This window comes from Protopterus annectens, chromosome 11.part0 (genome assembly GCF_019279795.1).
Source record: "Protopterus annectens isolate FY-2018-M chromosome 11.part0, PAN1.0, whole genome shotgun sequence".
NCBI lineage: Eukaryota > Metazoa > Chordata > Ceratodontiformes > Protopteridae > Protopterus > Protopterus annectens.
In genome coordinates, this window is record NC_056745.1 from 338,878,594 (window position 1) to 338,894,775 (window position 16,182).

The window sequence follows — 16,182 nt, forward strand, 5'->3', positions numbered from 1 at the left end:
GGAGACTGATTTTGGATTTCAGCATTCTGAACAGATTTGTTCAACAGTAAAAATTCCAGATGGTCATGGTTCAATCCATATTTCCTTTCTTAGAAGAAAACGACTGGATTTGCTCTGTCGACTTTCAAGATGCGTATTACCACATAAAGATGGACAAATGCTTGAGAAAGTTTCTCTGCTTCTGACTGGGAACCAGTCCCTACCAATTCAGAGTGCTGCCTTTTGGACTCACCACAGCCCCCAGGGTGTTCACCAAATGTATGGCTGCAGTCACAGCACATCTAAGGCTACACGGATTCTGAGTGTTTCCATACCTGGATGGCTGGCTCCTCACTGCTACTACCAGGCATCTATTTCTACAAACCAGGAACTTCCTTCTGAAACAATCTCCTCAGTTAGGCATAACAGTAAACCTTGCAAAGTCTCAGCTAACTCCTACTCAGTATATGGAATTCATCAGACCTTGTCTCAACACTCAGTATTGTGTGACATCGCTTCCCCACCACAGGTTGCAGAAAATACAGTTGCAGGTTCAGCCCCTTATTCATTCAAACAACATACCAGCTCAGCGAATCCTGCAAGCACTGGGCTCCATGACAGCAGTGATCACATTAGTCCCACCGGCAAGGTTTCACATGAGACTTCTTCAAAGGATGCTTGTGAACCAATGGTCTATTTTAACCCACCCCATGACTCATCTATTTTTTATGTCCACTCAATGCAAAAATGAGCTATCCTGGTGAATGCAATCCAAAGACACTCCTGTAGGCCGCCCCTTTGTCTACCAAGGCCATAGTAGCCACGGATGCTTCCCAGATGGGGTGGGGGGCATTATCTAGGGAAGACAGTCCAAGGCACTTGGTCCCCCTCTGAGGCCAACCTGCATATCAGTGTTCTGGAGATGAGGGCAGTGCTTCTAGAGTTGCAAACATTTCAATCTGCCTTACCTCAAGGAATGATAGCTATTCAATCAGACAACATGTCCGTAGTCTGGTACATCAACAAACGGGGGAAGTCAAGTCCTACCCACTGTGTCAAGAAGCCCTTCAAGTGTGGCATTGCGCTATAACTTCCAACCACTTTCTGATAGTAACGCACATCCTGGAGAGTTCCAACGTGATAGCAGACAAACTGAGCAGATGCATTCTTATGCCTCATGAGTGGTCTCTAAATCTCAGATTGGCAAAGAAGATTTTTCTTCGCTGGGGCCAGCCTTCCTGCGACCTGTTTGCTTTGCTCCTGAACAACAAGTGCAGAAGCTACTTTGCCTTAATTCCCCCTCAGGAGCAGTCCCTGAGAGATGCTTTTCTCCTCAATTGGCCCCTGGGTCTCCTTTATGCCTTTCCTCCATTCCCTCTAATTCCTCTGTTCCTCAGGAAAGCAGCTCAGTTGAGAAGCAAAGTAATCTTCAATGCACCTTACTGGCCTCGACAAATATGGTTTCCCATCCTATGGCCTTATCTTCTTCATCGCCCGTGGATTCTGGACCCAACTCCAGACCTTCTGTCTCACTCCCAGGGACTGGTGCATCCCAGTCTACAAACTTTCAAGCTGACTGCTTGGTTTCGCCAATTCCGTTAGTTGCCAGGCATAATGACTTTCCATCTCTTGTACGACCCATTTTGTTGGCATCCCATAAACCATCTACCAGGAGACTACTGTAGTAAATGGAAGAGATTTTCTTTCTGGGCTTGTGAGAATGGTCTAGATCCTTTTTCGGCTGCAGTAGAAAAAGTTCTAGAGTTCTTAGCTACTATTTTTATAAAGGGTCTTCGGCTTCCAAAGTTAAGGTTATTTTAGCAGCCATTTCAAATTTTCATAACAGTTTCGGTGACCAACCCTTAATCTCTCACCGATTTTGCAAGGTTTTTCTTAAGCGCACAATTCATTTAAAGCCCCCATTCAAAGATCCCTTACCACCATGGGACTTGATGACTGTCTTGTAATCGCTTACATTCCCTCCCTTTGAACCTGCACTAACCTGTGACTTAAAGTTTCTTTCTTAGAAAACTCTTCTCCTGATTGCTGTCACTTCAGCAAGACAAGTCTCTGAATTACAGGCTATATGTTTTAAAGCCCCTTATTTAATTTTCCATAAAGACAGAGTGTCACTCAGGACAAACCCATCCTTCCTTCCAAAAGTGATCTCAGAGGTCAATATCAATCAAACCATAGAATTGACGGTATTTTTCCCAAACATTTCTCCTTGGATAGAACTAAACAATTCAGGCAATCAGAACAATTATTTGTATCCTTTGCAGGCACAACCTTAGGCAAACCTGTTTCCAAGGTTACTCTTTCTAGATGGCTAACAGATTGCATTTTCTTTATTTACACAAAAAAGAATCTAAAACTCCCTATGTCGGTGAAGGCTCATTCTACCAGATCTATGGTGACTTCAGCTGTTTTCCATTCTAAAACTTCCATGTCCAAAATTTGTGCTGCTGCAACATGGGCTACTCTGCATACCTTTATTACTCATTATAAATTGGATATGGTCTCCAGGGGGAGAGCTTCCTTTGGCTCTATGGTTCTCAGGAATGTCCTTCCATAGGGCCACCCAAGATCTAAGGTAGCTGGGGAGTCTGTCCCAAGAGTCAAGAATGGAAGAAGATTGACAACATCAGATAAAGAATTTATGTCTTACCATAACATTCCATTTGTGTTGCCGATCTTCATCCATTCTTGCATCCCACCTCACCTTCCCCTTCCTTTGGACTCCTGGTGGAGCAATATGCTGTCCTATGTTTCCCTGTTAGGATACACCTTGGAAATGGCTTCTGACTTCAGTTAAGAAATCTTTTTGAGAGCTTGTAAACTTGATTTGAGATAATGTGGAGAGGGGCATTATGGGAAGACCAGTAGCTTGATAGATTTTTTGCTGGTGTGAGCTATGTAATGGCCAGATCAGTTCTGAGGATCGGAACTGTACCCAAGAGTCAAGAATGGATGAAGAACGACAACACAAATGGAAAGTTATGGCAAGACATAACTTCTTTTCTTTTTTGGCAAGTTGCTGCACCTCCTGCACCTCTACTGTATCTCCAGTACCTAAATGTGCTACCTCTGAGGTTGTACACATTTCAAGGATCAACTGTGCTGCAGCAGTAGAGTGGACTGTGGGACAGTAATACATGGTGACAAACTGGGATACAAGAAGGTGAGCGGCAGTATTCCAGTGTGGTCCCACTACACCTATATGCTATATAAAATTAAACAGCTTGGTACTTAAGTCAAACAGTCAGTAAAGTGTAAAAAACTGACATCAAATCAAATAGATCAAAATGTTGATGTCCTTCAAGGATGCATCTGCAGTCATAACAAATGGGTTGTCCTGTCATCAGGCAGCCCTTCGGTCGGCCGGATTCCAAAGTCTGGGTCTGGCCTCGGCTGGTGTCGCACTTCACCCGACATCATCTCTGCTGGTCTTCGGGTATAAAGGCATCAGCCGACGCCATTTTCCTCAGTCTTTCTTGCCGCGTGGCGCCCGAAGCAGAAGCTGTTCGCAAGTGCCGGTCGGTCAGATCCAGAGATTACTACTACCGAATACTACTTCGAAGACTTCTAAAAGCTAAGTACCCGTTGGGGACTCTTTCTTGCCTCAGCCGATGTCAGAAAAAGTAAATAACTGTTTAACTTGTGGGAAACAAATACCTCATAAAGATTTCCACTCTTACTGCTTACCTTGTTTAGGCCCAGACCACGACGTAGCAGCCTGTTTGGCCTGTGCTTCCTTCAACCGACGAACGCTTAGGCGTCGGTCGGAGTTTGCTGAACAGTTTTTCGGCTCAGATTTTGTGTACATTATGCCGTCGGATCCTCCGACTTCTCAAATTGTTAAAAAACGCAAAGAAAAAGACCGACACTCGCGGTCCGCGGTTTCGGCCGAAACCACGGTTAAGCAAACCGCGAGTGTCTCGGTTTCGGCCAAAACCGAGCAAACGGGTCAATCTTCAGCCGAATCCATTACTACTACCGAGGCTCCTGCTACCCTAGTTGAATCGGCCTCTGAAGTTTTGCCTACTAACGTGGTTCCTCCAGAATTATCGGACACCATCCCTTTGGATGTCTCTACCCCAGCACGTGGTGCTGCTAGGCCTCCTGCAGCCATGTCTATTAAGGCCTTTGCCAGGGCTAAAGCAGCCAAAACTGCTAAATCAGTGCCTGTTAAGCCCCCCTCATACAGGCCCAGTTCCAGTTCTCAAATGCTTACTCTGGCAGAGGATCTCATCTCTTTAATAAGGGGATCCCAATCTCACCCAGACAGGGCCTCTCAGCCTCCAGAAAAGAGACCTAGAGCAGAGCCCCCAGAGCCAGTGTCCTCAGATGATTCTTCTGATGATTCAGACATTACAGACCATCCAGAGGCTCCTTTTTCTACTTATGAAGATTCCGATGCTGAAGAATCTATTCCATCTGCCTCTCCACCAGAGGAATTTTCCTTTGGGGAAACCTTACATGCCATGAGAGAGCAATTCCAATGGCAGGGACAAGATTTCTCAGATTCAAGAAAAAGGCTTAGGACCTTTCTACACTTACCACAACATAGGCCCTTAGCTATACCTCCAGTTCTTCCTGTTGTGGCTGATGCATTTAATGATGTTTGCACTGCTCCTGATACTTTACCTCCAGCCCCTGCCAAGCCCGATAGGTTTTACAGGGTACCAGACACTCATCACCACCTATACAAGGCCCCACTTGCAGATCCTGAGACTATCTCCCAGGGGCCTAAGGCAGTAGCCTCGACCTCAGCAAAAAACCCTCTCCCTTCTGAAAGGGAATCCAGGTCCTTAGAGATGGGGTAAAAAAGTTTACACCTCTGCTACTCTCTCAGCTAGAGCTTTGAACTGTCAGTTTCATATGATCCAATACCAAGAGTTTATGCTTGATCAGTTAACTAAGAAACTGTCCTCTGATGATTCCTTAGATAAGAAATATGTTTTAGAAATGGTGAATAACATTCAGCAGGTTAGTAACCATTCTTTAAAATGTGGCTATGATGCACTGGAGGCTTCATTTAGATCAGCCATGACTGGCACAGTTATAAGAAGGCATGCATGGTTGAAAGAACAGGCCTTGCCGGATCACGTTAAAGCAAAGCTGTTAGATGCTCCTATGGATAAGGTCAGTCTATTTGGTTCTCCTGCCCAGCAAGTAATGAAGAAAATGGAAGAGAAGGCAAAATCTGTACAAACAGTTAAAGATTTCTTACAGGTTCAGCCCCCAAGGTTTAGCAGGAACTGGCCTTCCAAAAACTGGTCCTTTCCAGACTCCTCTAAATCTCAGAGAGGCAGGAATAGACGTTCCAGAGGCAGAAATCAATCCAGAGGAGGTACCTACAGAAGACGCCAGTGGCAAGGCAATAACCAGCGAGGCACAGACACAACCACTGCCACTGCAACTGGGCAATCACAGTGACTTGGCTCTGACACCGCCTACCAGGGAACAAATAGCAGCACCCTTAGGCAGAAAGTTAGCCTTATTTTCAAACAATTGGCACTATATCACAAGAGACAAGTGGATTTTGCAGACTATAGACCAAGGCTACAGGTTTCATTTCCACACCTTACCAGTAAAAAGAGGAATGCCAAACCTACCTCCAAATCAGAAAACAGAAGCTCTAAAACAGATAGCTCAATTAACAAAGATGAGAGCTGTGGAAAGGGTACCACCATCAGAACAGGGCAAAGGATTCTACTCCAGACTCTTCCTAGTACCAAGAAAAGAGAAAAGTTGGAGACCTATTCTCGACCTGTCCGCCTTAAACACATTCATCATTGTACCAAAATTCAAAATGCTGACCCTACAGCAACTTCTTTCCATGCTGGGCAAGGAGTGTTGGCTGGTAACTCTAGATCTCAAGGAGGCATACCTGCACGTCCCCATACGACCAAATTGCAGAAGATACCTCAGATTTCTTGCAGGATCAGAGCATTATCAATTCTCAGCATTGCCCTTTGGCTTATCTACTGCGCCAAGAGTATTCACAAAATGCCTGGCATCAGTAATCGCTCATTGCAGGCTACAGGGAATCCAAATTTATCCATACCTGGACGACTGCCTGATACAAGCGGACAACAAAAGCAAGCTGACAAAAGACTTACAAAGAGTCATTTGCTTACTACAAGCCCTGGGATACACAGTCAATTTAAAAAAGTCAAGACTAATACCATCCCAAACAAGAACATTCTTGGGTGCAGAATTGGACACAGTAAAACAGATGGCATTCCTAACTGCAGAAAAACAAGAACAACTCCCTCTTTACTTCTTGGCATTAACAAAGCAGAACAAACTAACAGCAAGGAAAGTACTGCAGGCCTTGGGCTTCATGGCATCATGCATAATCCTGGTCCCCCATGCCAGACTGCATATGAGAAACCTACAGTGGTACCTAAAGAATTTATGGTCTCAACACAAGCACAGCTTAGAAACCGAAATACCACTAATCCCATGCCTGAAGCAAGAGTTCCTATGGTGGGCTCAAGCATGCCAGTCAAACCCAGGCTTGCCCTTCCACAACTTTCAAGCAAGCCAAACCATCACAACGGACGCCTCAGACCTAGGTTGGGGGGCCCACATGCTGGACAAATGCATACAAGGATTATGGACTCCAGATCAACTGCACCTGCACATAAATCAAAAAGAAATGCTGGCAGTAAAACTAGCAATCCAGAATTTCAGACCATTCCTCAAAGAAGGCCATTTGATGATAAGGACAGACAATACCACAGTCATGTGGTACATCAACAAACAGGGAGGCACTCATTCATACCCCCTATGCCGAATGACTCTGGACCTATGGAATATGGCTCTGAGCTACAACATACAGTTACAGGCAATATTTGTACCGGGAAAAGAAAACATCCTAGCAGACATGTTAAGCAGAACTACCTCGGATGCTCACGAATGGATGCTACACCCGGACATCTTCAAGGCCATCACACAGAAATGGGGAATGCCACAAATAGACCTATTCGCATCCCCACTCAATCACCAGCTCAAGAAATTCTGCACAAGGACATACCACCCACTTGCATGGAAGGTGGACTCTCTATCCTTCAGTTGGAAAGGCCTGACAGCATATGCATTTCCACCTCTTCCTTTGATGCACAAGGTACTACTAAAAATCAAAGAGGAACGTCCAAGGATAATCCTGATAGCTCCAAATTGGCCAAGACAACACTGGTATCCATTGCTGAAGAGCATGTCTCGGGGGAGAACGTGGACACTACCCCTGATGCCTTTGATGTCAACTCAGAACGACTACAACATCATGCATCCAAATCTAAAAACTCTGCAACTGACTGCCTGGAACATTACATAACAGCAACTAACCCAGATTTATCCCAAAGGGTTAAAGACATCATCCTTGAGGCCCGCAGACCTTCTACAAGAAGGAACTATGCAGGGAAATGGAAAAGGTTTGTCATTTGGAGCACTGAAAGAGGAAAAGATGTGTCAAAGATAGATATTGCCAACATCCTGGAGTATTTGGCAGAGCTTCTCCATAAGGGCCTGTCCTATTCCTCCATCAAGATACATGCATCAGCTATTTCTGCTGAATACAGCTTCGATCCCCCTGTCTTCTCACATCCTCTACTCAGGCAGTTCCTCAGAGGAATCAAGAATGTAAAACCTCCTAGGAAACCACCATTACCAGCATGGGACTTGAACTTTGTGCTAGAAAAATTGACACTCCCTCCATTCGAACCAGCAGCAACAGCAGATCTTCAACACCTATCCTGGAAAACTGCTTTCCTACTGGCAATTACTTCAGCAAGAAGGGTTTCGGAACTACAGGCCTTAATGGCAGTACAACCCTTCCTAATCTTCCATCAAGATAGAGTATCCATGAGAACTAATCCTACATTTATGCCTAAGGTGGTATCCAGATTGTCTCTAAACCAGGCAATCCACCTACCTACCTTCTTTCCCAATCCACAGAACAGGGGGGAAAGACTGCTGCATACCTTGGATGTACATAGACAGTTGCGCTACTACCTGGACAGAACCAAGGGAAATAGAAAAACTGACCAGCTTCTAGTAGCCTATGCAACAGGAAGGGAAGGAAAAGCAATTTCCAAACAGACAATCTCCAAGTGGATAGGAAATTGCATAAGATTCTGTTACTCCTACCATGGAAAGCCAATTCCACAGAACATAAGACCTCACTCTACAAGGGCTACAGCCACTACCACAGCTTTCTTACGAGGAGTGGCTACCAAGGACATTATTGAGGCGGCTACTTGGACCTCCGTGCATACATTTGCCAAGCATTATAACTTACCTCTATACTCTAGATCCCGAGCAGGGTTTGCCACTGCTGTATTGCAAGGGATCCTAACTACACCATAATTCTTCTTCCTCCTCCCTAGTTTGGCTATGGTATTCTACCCATTTGTTATGACTGCAGATGCATCCTTGAAGGACATAGTACAGTTTTGTACCTACCATAAATGTAGATGTCCGAACAGGATAGCATCTGCAGTCAGGATTACCCACCCTCCTTCCCCTCTGTGGTATTCCTAGGGTATTTACCCTCCTAATAGCTAGCTGGGGGGATCTCTTATGGTGTATTTGTTTGTATATATGTACATACATGCTTATTTTTGTGTTTGCCTACTATTTTTTTTGGAAACATTGGCATTTACCCAAAATTTAGTTTTCCAAGAGGGCAACTGGCATCTGGGGCAAGAAACACTGAGGAAAATGGCGTCGGCTGATGCCTTTATACCCGAAGACCAGCAGAGATGACGTCGGGTGAAGTGCGACACCAGCCGAGGCCAGACCCAGACTTTGGAATCCGGCCGACCGAAGGGCTGCCTGACGACAGGACAACCCATTTGTTATGACTGCAGATGCTATCCTGTTCGGACATCTACATTTATGGTAGGTACAAAACTGTACTTTACCTGTAGTCCGAGGTTTGATTCCCTCAGTTTTTATTTTCCTGCTGTGTTACTGAGTCATTTAACTATGCAGTGTTCCCGTGTCACCCTTCAAAATGATTACTTTTATACCTTGAGCTTACTTGGTCAACAAATAATTAAAAATAAAATTAAAAATAAAACAAATTTTGACTACAGAATATAAAATAAGCAGGCTTATCCTAATACAGTATGTGACTAGAGCATATATGAAATAACGCATTATGATGACTTGCCAATAATGACTGATACTAATATTCAGTGATACTTGTTAATTAATGAATCATAGTATAAACATTTACGTTGTTTGTTTTTAGCAAGATCAACCAAAATGATACAGTTTGTTAGATAAATGCAGTCAAACAGGAAATATTCCGTGTTCTGTTACCAAATGTAATCCAGATTGGAGTAAACTACGCAGTCTAATACAGGTGTACAGTTACATGTTGCTGGAAGTGGCCCTGTAGCAGCCTAGACAAAGTTCAAGTATATTAAACTTGCTGCTGAGGGTAAAGAAACAAGTTACATATTAACTCAGAATGGCTGCAGAACAAATATCTGCATAATGACAAAAAATAAGTCCAGTTATCTTTGCTGACCTCGTTATGAACAGAAGTTACATGTCAAAAATAGACAACTGATAACTGTGGCAGTTGTTATAAAAGCACAGGACCATCTGCCATATCATCATATGCATGAGTAGATGCAGAGAAAATACTGAAAATGTATGGATGTCTGTCACACTGGATAACAACTCCATCAACAGAAAGAATCAAACCATGGGTACATTGCAGCAAAGTTAAAACTAATTGAGAACAAACAGCTTGAAGCAAGTGTCCATTACAGGAAAGGTAACTGAGCTTGACAAACAGAACAGAACAGAGTGACTATAAACGCATAAAATCTTTATATAGCTGTATCTGCACAAATTGTATTAATTAAATTTACTTCAGGATGAACTATTACAGCTGATAAGGGCCCTAACTGGTCTTGCTATAAAAAAATATTTTAAAGTTATATTTAAATATTCCATCTTCCTGGTGCTGCCAGTACTCTATCTGTCCCATTTAATTCCACATTCCAGAAGTCCTGTGACACTACACTGAGTTCATATCTTCCTGCTGTGTTATGCCTTCAGAGTGTACATGCATACCCAATGTTTTCAACCGTTCTTCATAAGCATCCGCTATCAGTGGATGTAAACAAAAGCTCTGAGGACTGCAGTCCTCGAATTGTATTCAACAACAAAAACCCTTAAAAAAAGCAATGCTTAAAGTGTATTTTACAGGGGGGAGGGGCAAGCCCCCTTGCACCCCCTGATGTGAGGAGTATGCCCCCCCCCGATCTTATATTTACCAACTCCATAATTGCACAAGTTTGAAGAAGGACAATTCCCCCCAAAATGGAATCACTTCTGGCACAGCTCACTGACAGTGACTTCCTTTGGAGGGGCTCTGATCATCAGCAGGTTAAACTTCATGCAATTGAAGCTGAAGTTTTCAATCTTAATCCACTGGTAGGCTACCCTCCTTGTATTCACTTTCCCATCCACTGATCATTTCTGTACAGCTATATTAATAATCCATATAGCAAATGAATATCATTTATGGTCTATCCCCTAAACAGGGCCTTTTAGATACCACAAGGATATTTTAGGGAGTGCATCTTGGCCTACCACTGTACTAATTAGCTTACACTAGATTCCTTAGGAAAATGAATTCCTGAATATAGTAAAGAAGCTATGGAAATAATTGCTGTTTAACTATCAAAACCATTTCTGTAAAAAAGTTTCCTGTGTATGCATGTATGCAGTTATTTAGTATTCAGCACATTTTGTTCACCTCTTAAATAGCATTGAGCCTAAAGCTCTTTACAAGGGAGAGTCACGGTAAAAGCACATTTCAGACAAGAAGATAACATAACTAAGTACGCACAATATTGCATTCTAACAGCTGAAAGTGATAAAAGCAACAGACTGTTTACAATGTGCTTAAAGATGTACAATATACAGGTATTCTTAAACAATGCTTAATATGTGCCTCTCATACCACCCATGGGTGGCGCTTAAAAAATTATGGCTGCCATTCACAGACAACATATAGCACTGTGCATCTTAGTACAGAGGAGGTGAATCAGAGGCCCAAGTTGCATGGCTGCAGTAGGGTAAAAATAGCATGGTATGTAGCATATGCAAATGACTACATATCGATATGGAAAAAGGGTACTCAGTTCAAATAATGGATATGATTATGCAAATTACACCATCATGCAATGTGGAGTGATTCAGGGATGTATATAGCAGACACTCTGTACTGCAGCATTCACCTATTCTGAATGATAGGAATTAATGGATTACAGGATACTACAGTGTTCACAATAGCAGTAGATATACTAGAGAAACACGTGTTAGTGGATGCTGTCAGAACCAGTGCCTGTGACATTGTGCAAGACAAGACAATACCAATAACTCTTAACCTGCAACCATTTGGCAGACCATGGATTGCTTCTATTTGGCTATTGAGAATATAAAGGAGCATATTGAATTGTATCTCCCACATGCAAAATCAGTGAGGATGCATGGACTACTCATCCTAGTGGATACTAAGCTGTTAGTAGCTTTACCTGTCTTAGCTACAGGGAATTTTCAAAGTATTACAGGGCCATGCTAGGAATTTCACAGCAGGGACGTTTCAGTGACCAGTAGGGGGGACACACTAGGAATTTCACATGTATCATCACCCTTGCATATGCTGCACCAGTTCTTCAGCATTATACTGCAGCATGTGAGGAAGCATATATGGTTCCCAAGGACTGCTAAGGAGAGATCTCCACTCTGCAGACCTTTTATACCATTGCCCATTTCTCTGAGTTCCTAGAAGCAACTTATTTCACACACATGATCATCAAAGCCCTGCCAGGTCCACAGAGTGTCAGATACAGTAATAGGAATGGCTACCACTCTGTCTGCTGCCAGTTGCCTTGCAATGCCCAGGTTATCAACTTTAATGTTTCTATGTACCACCTAGGCAGTACCTATGATTCTCATGTCCAGTTCCTATCCAACCTTTTCAGTTCATGCAGAGTGACTTAGAATCATCTACCTGGTAGATGCACACATTGATGGGTACAAAGGCTAGTATATACAGTTCCCATGCCACATATAATGGTGTCACTGCTGTGTGTTGTAGGAGATGTGGGACATGCACTGGAAGTGTGGTTGATGAGTACCATCCACAACCCCCCAGACTATGGTAAAGATGGCATATAATACTACACATGTATGAAGGTATGCATGCAAAAACACAGAATGTGATTGAACATGTTTTTGGCCAACACAAAGGATGCTTCCATTACCTTAATGATTCTGTTCAGCAAATATTTGTAGTATGCACCATGTTGCATGACATAGCTATGCGGAGATGGGTACAGCGGTAAGGAAACATCCCAGCAGAGCTCACCATACCTGTTAGAACAGTAAATGGCAGTTAGTCAGAGGAGGAGTAGGCAGCACTGGAACTCTCATTCAGGCAGAGGTGGACACATTAAACTGTGACACTTGCCAAATAGGTGATGTCTTTTCCACAACTATGGGCATGATACAGACAGCACGGTTTACAGTGCTCCATGTGTTATCACACCCAAGCTATGCAAGACCATGCATGGACTGGCAAGTGGCCACACTGTGCATTAGATATTTATCCAAGCAGATTAGGGGGAGGGCAGGGCATAGTCATTAGCATTATTTGCACAAGTGGTCTTGTGGACACAGTGACAAATGACAGAAGTCTTGTCAGCGACAGATAACAGCAATGCTGTCATATGGTCAAGAATTATGGGAGGAGGGTGTGGTAGTCACCCAATCTGATAGCAGATTGTGTGGAGTTAGGAATCACTTCTTCCAGTGGTGGAGTGGAGTTGATGTGTACCATGGCCGCTTGAAGTCTCACAGCTTAATGAGTCTACACAGGGATGGCACAGAACAGTGGGAGCATGCACATGCATTTTGACAGGTTGTCCTATGTAGCAAGCCAGCAGAATTATGGTGTCCATGACTTGGACTACAGCCACAAATAGGCCCAGGCTCCATCTGCCAACAGAGGATATCAAACAGATAGAAATACAGGCCTGAGAGCAGGCTGTCTAATGCATTGTTCCAATCTGGAGTCTTAGGAGAATCACTGGTCACAATGTGCTACTTGTCTTGCCAAGTAGTGGTGGAGTGGTGGCCTCTCTAGCCCGAGAGAACTGTGATACTCTGTCAGCAATGGTCTGTGTTATCTGGATATGTTTGGCCTAGGACCAATCTTCTTACATTGGGACTCTCCCTCAGTCATAAACAGCATAACTTGCCTAGGCAATTCAGAGGACAATTACCATCTGCCTCATTGGCACACCAGTGGATGTTGTGCTATCCACCACTGACCTGCACAACACCATCTGCTCCCTGCACTATAATTCATGCACTCCTTATTATGTTGCAGGCCATGCAGATATTGCACATCATCACACAGACCCTGCAATGCACTCACCATCTCCACAGTGGTGTTTGTAACAGCTGCCTGTTCCTGGATCACTGAACTGCACATCTGCTGATTAATGATAAGTGTTGCATCCAGGTCAGGGAAAGGCCCCCTCCCCCTTGTGGAATATACACACACATCAGAGCCCATTCTGCTCGCACATATTGTTTGGGCTGAAGATTTTTGTGTAGCCTAGGGGGGAGATCATAGTTACAAGACCTCTGCCAAACTCGCTAAGACGAACATTACAGCCTGTTTCTGTAAAGAATCCTCACATGTGGGGAATGTGTGTGAGCCCACCAATGTTAGTATTGTTGTCAGTGCCACTGTATCAGCAGACTGTGCCATGTGCACATTGCCATCATTGTCAGCCAATTAGATGACCTGCTGCCATCAGGTATATGCTGCACCACTGAGCTAAGTTCTCAACCAGTAGAACTTGTGAAAGCATTACGACAAGACATCTTTGTCAGCAATGAAGTAGATTTCTAACCTCCCACCATGTCAGGCATACTGGTAGATATGCATTGAACATGTGGGAGAAACCGATAAATGTAAGTTTTGTAAAACTGAATTGGAAACAGTCGCACACCTTGTTGGTGGTTGTGACATACTAATGACAGAAGGACTGTATACTGGAAGGCATAATAATGTGGCAAGACTGTTGCACTGGGGATTGTGCAACCATTATGGTACTGAAGTGGCTGAAAAACATTGGAAACATTAGCCGCAAAGCATCACAGAAAATGATGAAGTTTATATCACATGGGATCATCCATTACCATACCTCTCATCTGTACATATTTTCTCAGAATGTCCAGATTTTTTGCCTCATATTTTTGGTCCAGTTTTCATAAAATTATGTTTTTCTGCCAAATTAGTGCAAATCATTAAAGACTGAAATTAAAAATAATGACAGGCATTTGAGTTTCGGACTTTATACTCTTCAAAAATTTCACGCTAAAGCAAAACCTGTTATTCTGTTGACTTTCTAATTTTGTAAGAGCAATATTTAAAAATGTCCCTCTTTTTGGGCCTCTGTCCCACTTTTGTTTATGGCTGTGTCCAGATTTCTTGTGCTAAGAGGTTGAGAGGTATGCTTACCAACAGTTAAAAAGATAGATGCTAGAAAACCGGATATAATGGTTCATGAAAAGAAGACAAAAGTAGCACCGATCATTGAAATCATCACACCCAGTGACTACAGTGTGTTGCGTACAGAGAGATACAAATTCATAAAATATCAGGGTTTGCATGCAGAAACGAGAGCAATGTGGAAGAAAGATACCCAGACAGTTCCATTAGTAGTAGGAGCAATGGGTCTTGTAAAAAATAATCTACATGTCTCCTAAACCTGATAGACTTCTTTAAAACAGTCACCAAAGCTGTAGATGAGGGTAAGATGGTACACACAGCCTATCTAGATCTCGCCAAGGCTTTCTACACCATCCCCCACTCTGGAATTATAGACAAACTCACTAAATTAGGTATAAATCCCTATGTCACAAAATGGGTTGCCAACTGGCTCACTGACCGAACCCACACTGTGAAAGTAGCAGACTCTAAATCCAACTTCAGACCAGTGACAAGTGGAGTACCACAGGGTTCAGTCCTAGGTCCTCTCCTGTTTGGCATCTACTTCTCTGAAGTACAGGCTAACACAGAAGGTCTTTGGCTAACAAAGTTCACAGATGACTGCAAACTAGGAGCCATAATCATATCTCCTAACGATATGGACATCCTACAAAAGGGCCTCACTGAGACAGATGCATGGTGTCAAAGCCATGGCCTCAAGCTCAATGCCAAAAAGTGCATTGTCATCCCTTTTGGTAAAAAGTCTGTACCCATGAACTATCACATAGGCGGTAGTCTACTTAACACCAAAAGTGTGATAAGAGACCTTGGGATACAGGTGGACAGTAGTCTGTCCTTTGATAATCACATCGCCACAGTAGTCAGGAAATCCTTCTACATGGCACACCTCTTCACAAAAAGGTTTCTCATCCAGGAAAAAAGAGGTCATTGTTTCCCTGTACTCATCACTCATTAGACCTATTATAGAGTACAGCGCCCCTTTTGGTATGTACCTCACAAGACATCTACAACAACTGGAAAGGCCACAGAAATACCTCACAAAGAGGATTACCGGCCTCAAACAGATGCCCTACGCAGACCGTCTCAAAAACCTCCAGCTTTACTCTGTCACATATTGCCTACTCAGATGCGATCTCTGCCTAACATACAAAGCTATGTCAAACCCAGAGCTGTTGGACATGGTCCACGTAATGAAATCCCAATCCCTCCGAGCTACACGGTCTAGGGACTTAAACCTTGTCACCACAATAAACAGAACATGCTGGAGGGATAGATTCCTATCTCAGAGACTTCCCATACTCTGGAACAAACTACCTATCTATATCAAACAAAGCTCCTCATTAGCACTCTTTAAGATAAATCCTGATGATTGGATGGGAGATAGGAAATTCACCCTGGGGATCACTTCTGTGGCTCTGCTTGACAGGGGCACAGGAAAATAATTTTCTTGCGTGGCAAAAGCCAGGGTACCATTTGGCTAGGCTTATATAGACCCTAGGGCCAATAGCCTAGCACCTACCTATGAACCTATGAATTGTATTTAGATATGTTACCAATCCATGTATCCCCATATGAATTGCAGAAGGAGTCATTACTGGGCACATTGCAGGTAATGTGAAGAGCACTTCTGGCTGACATCA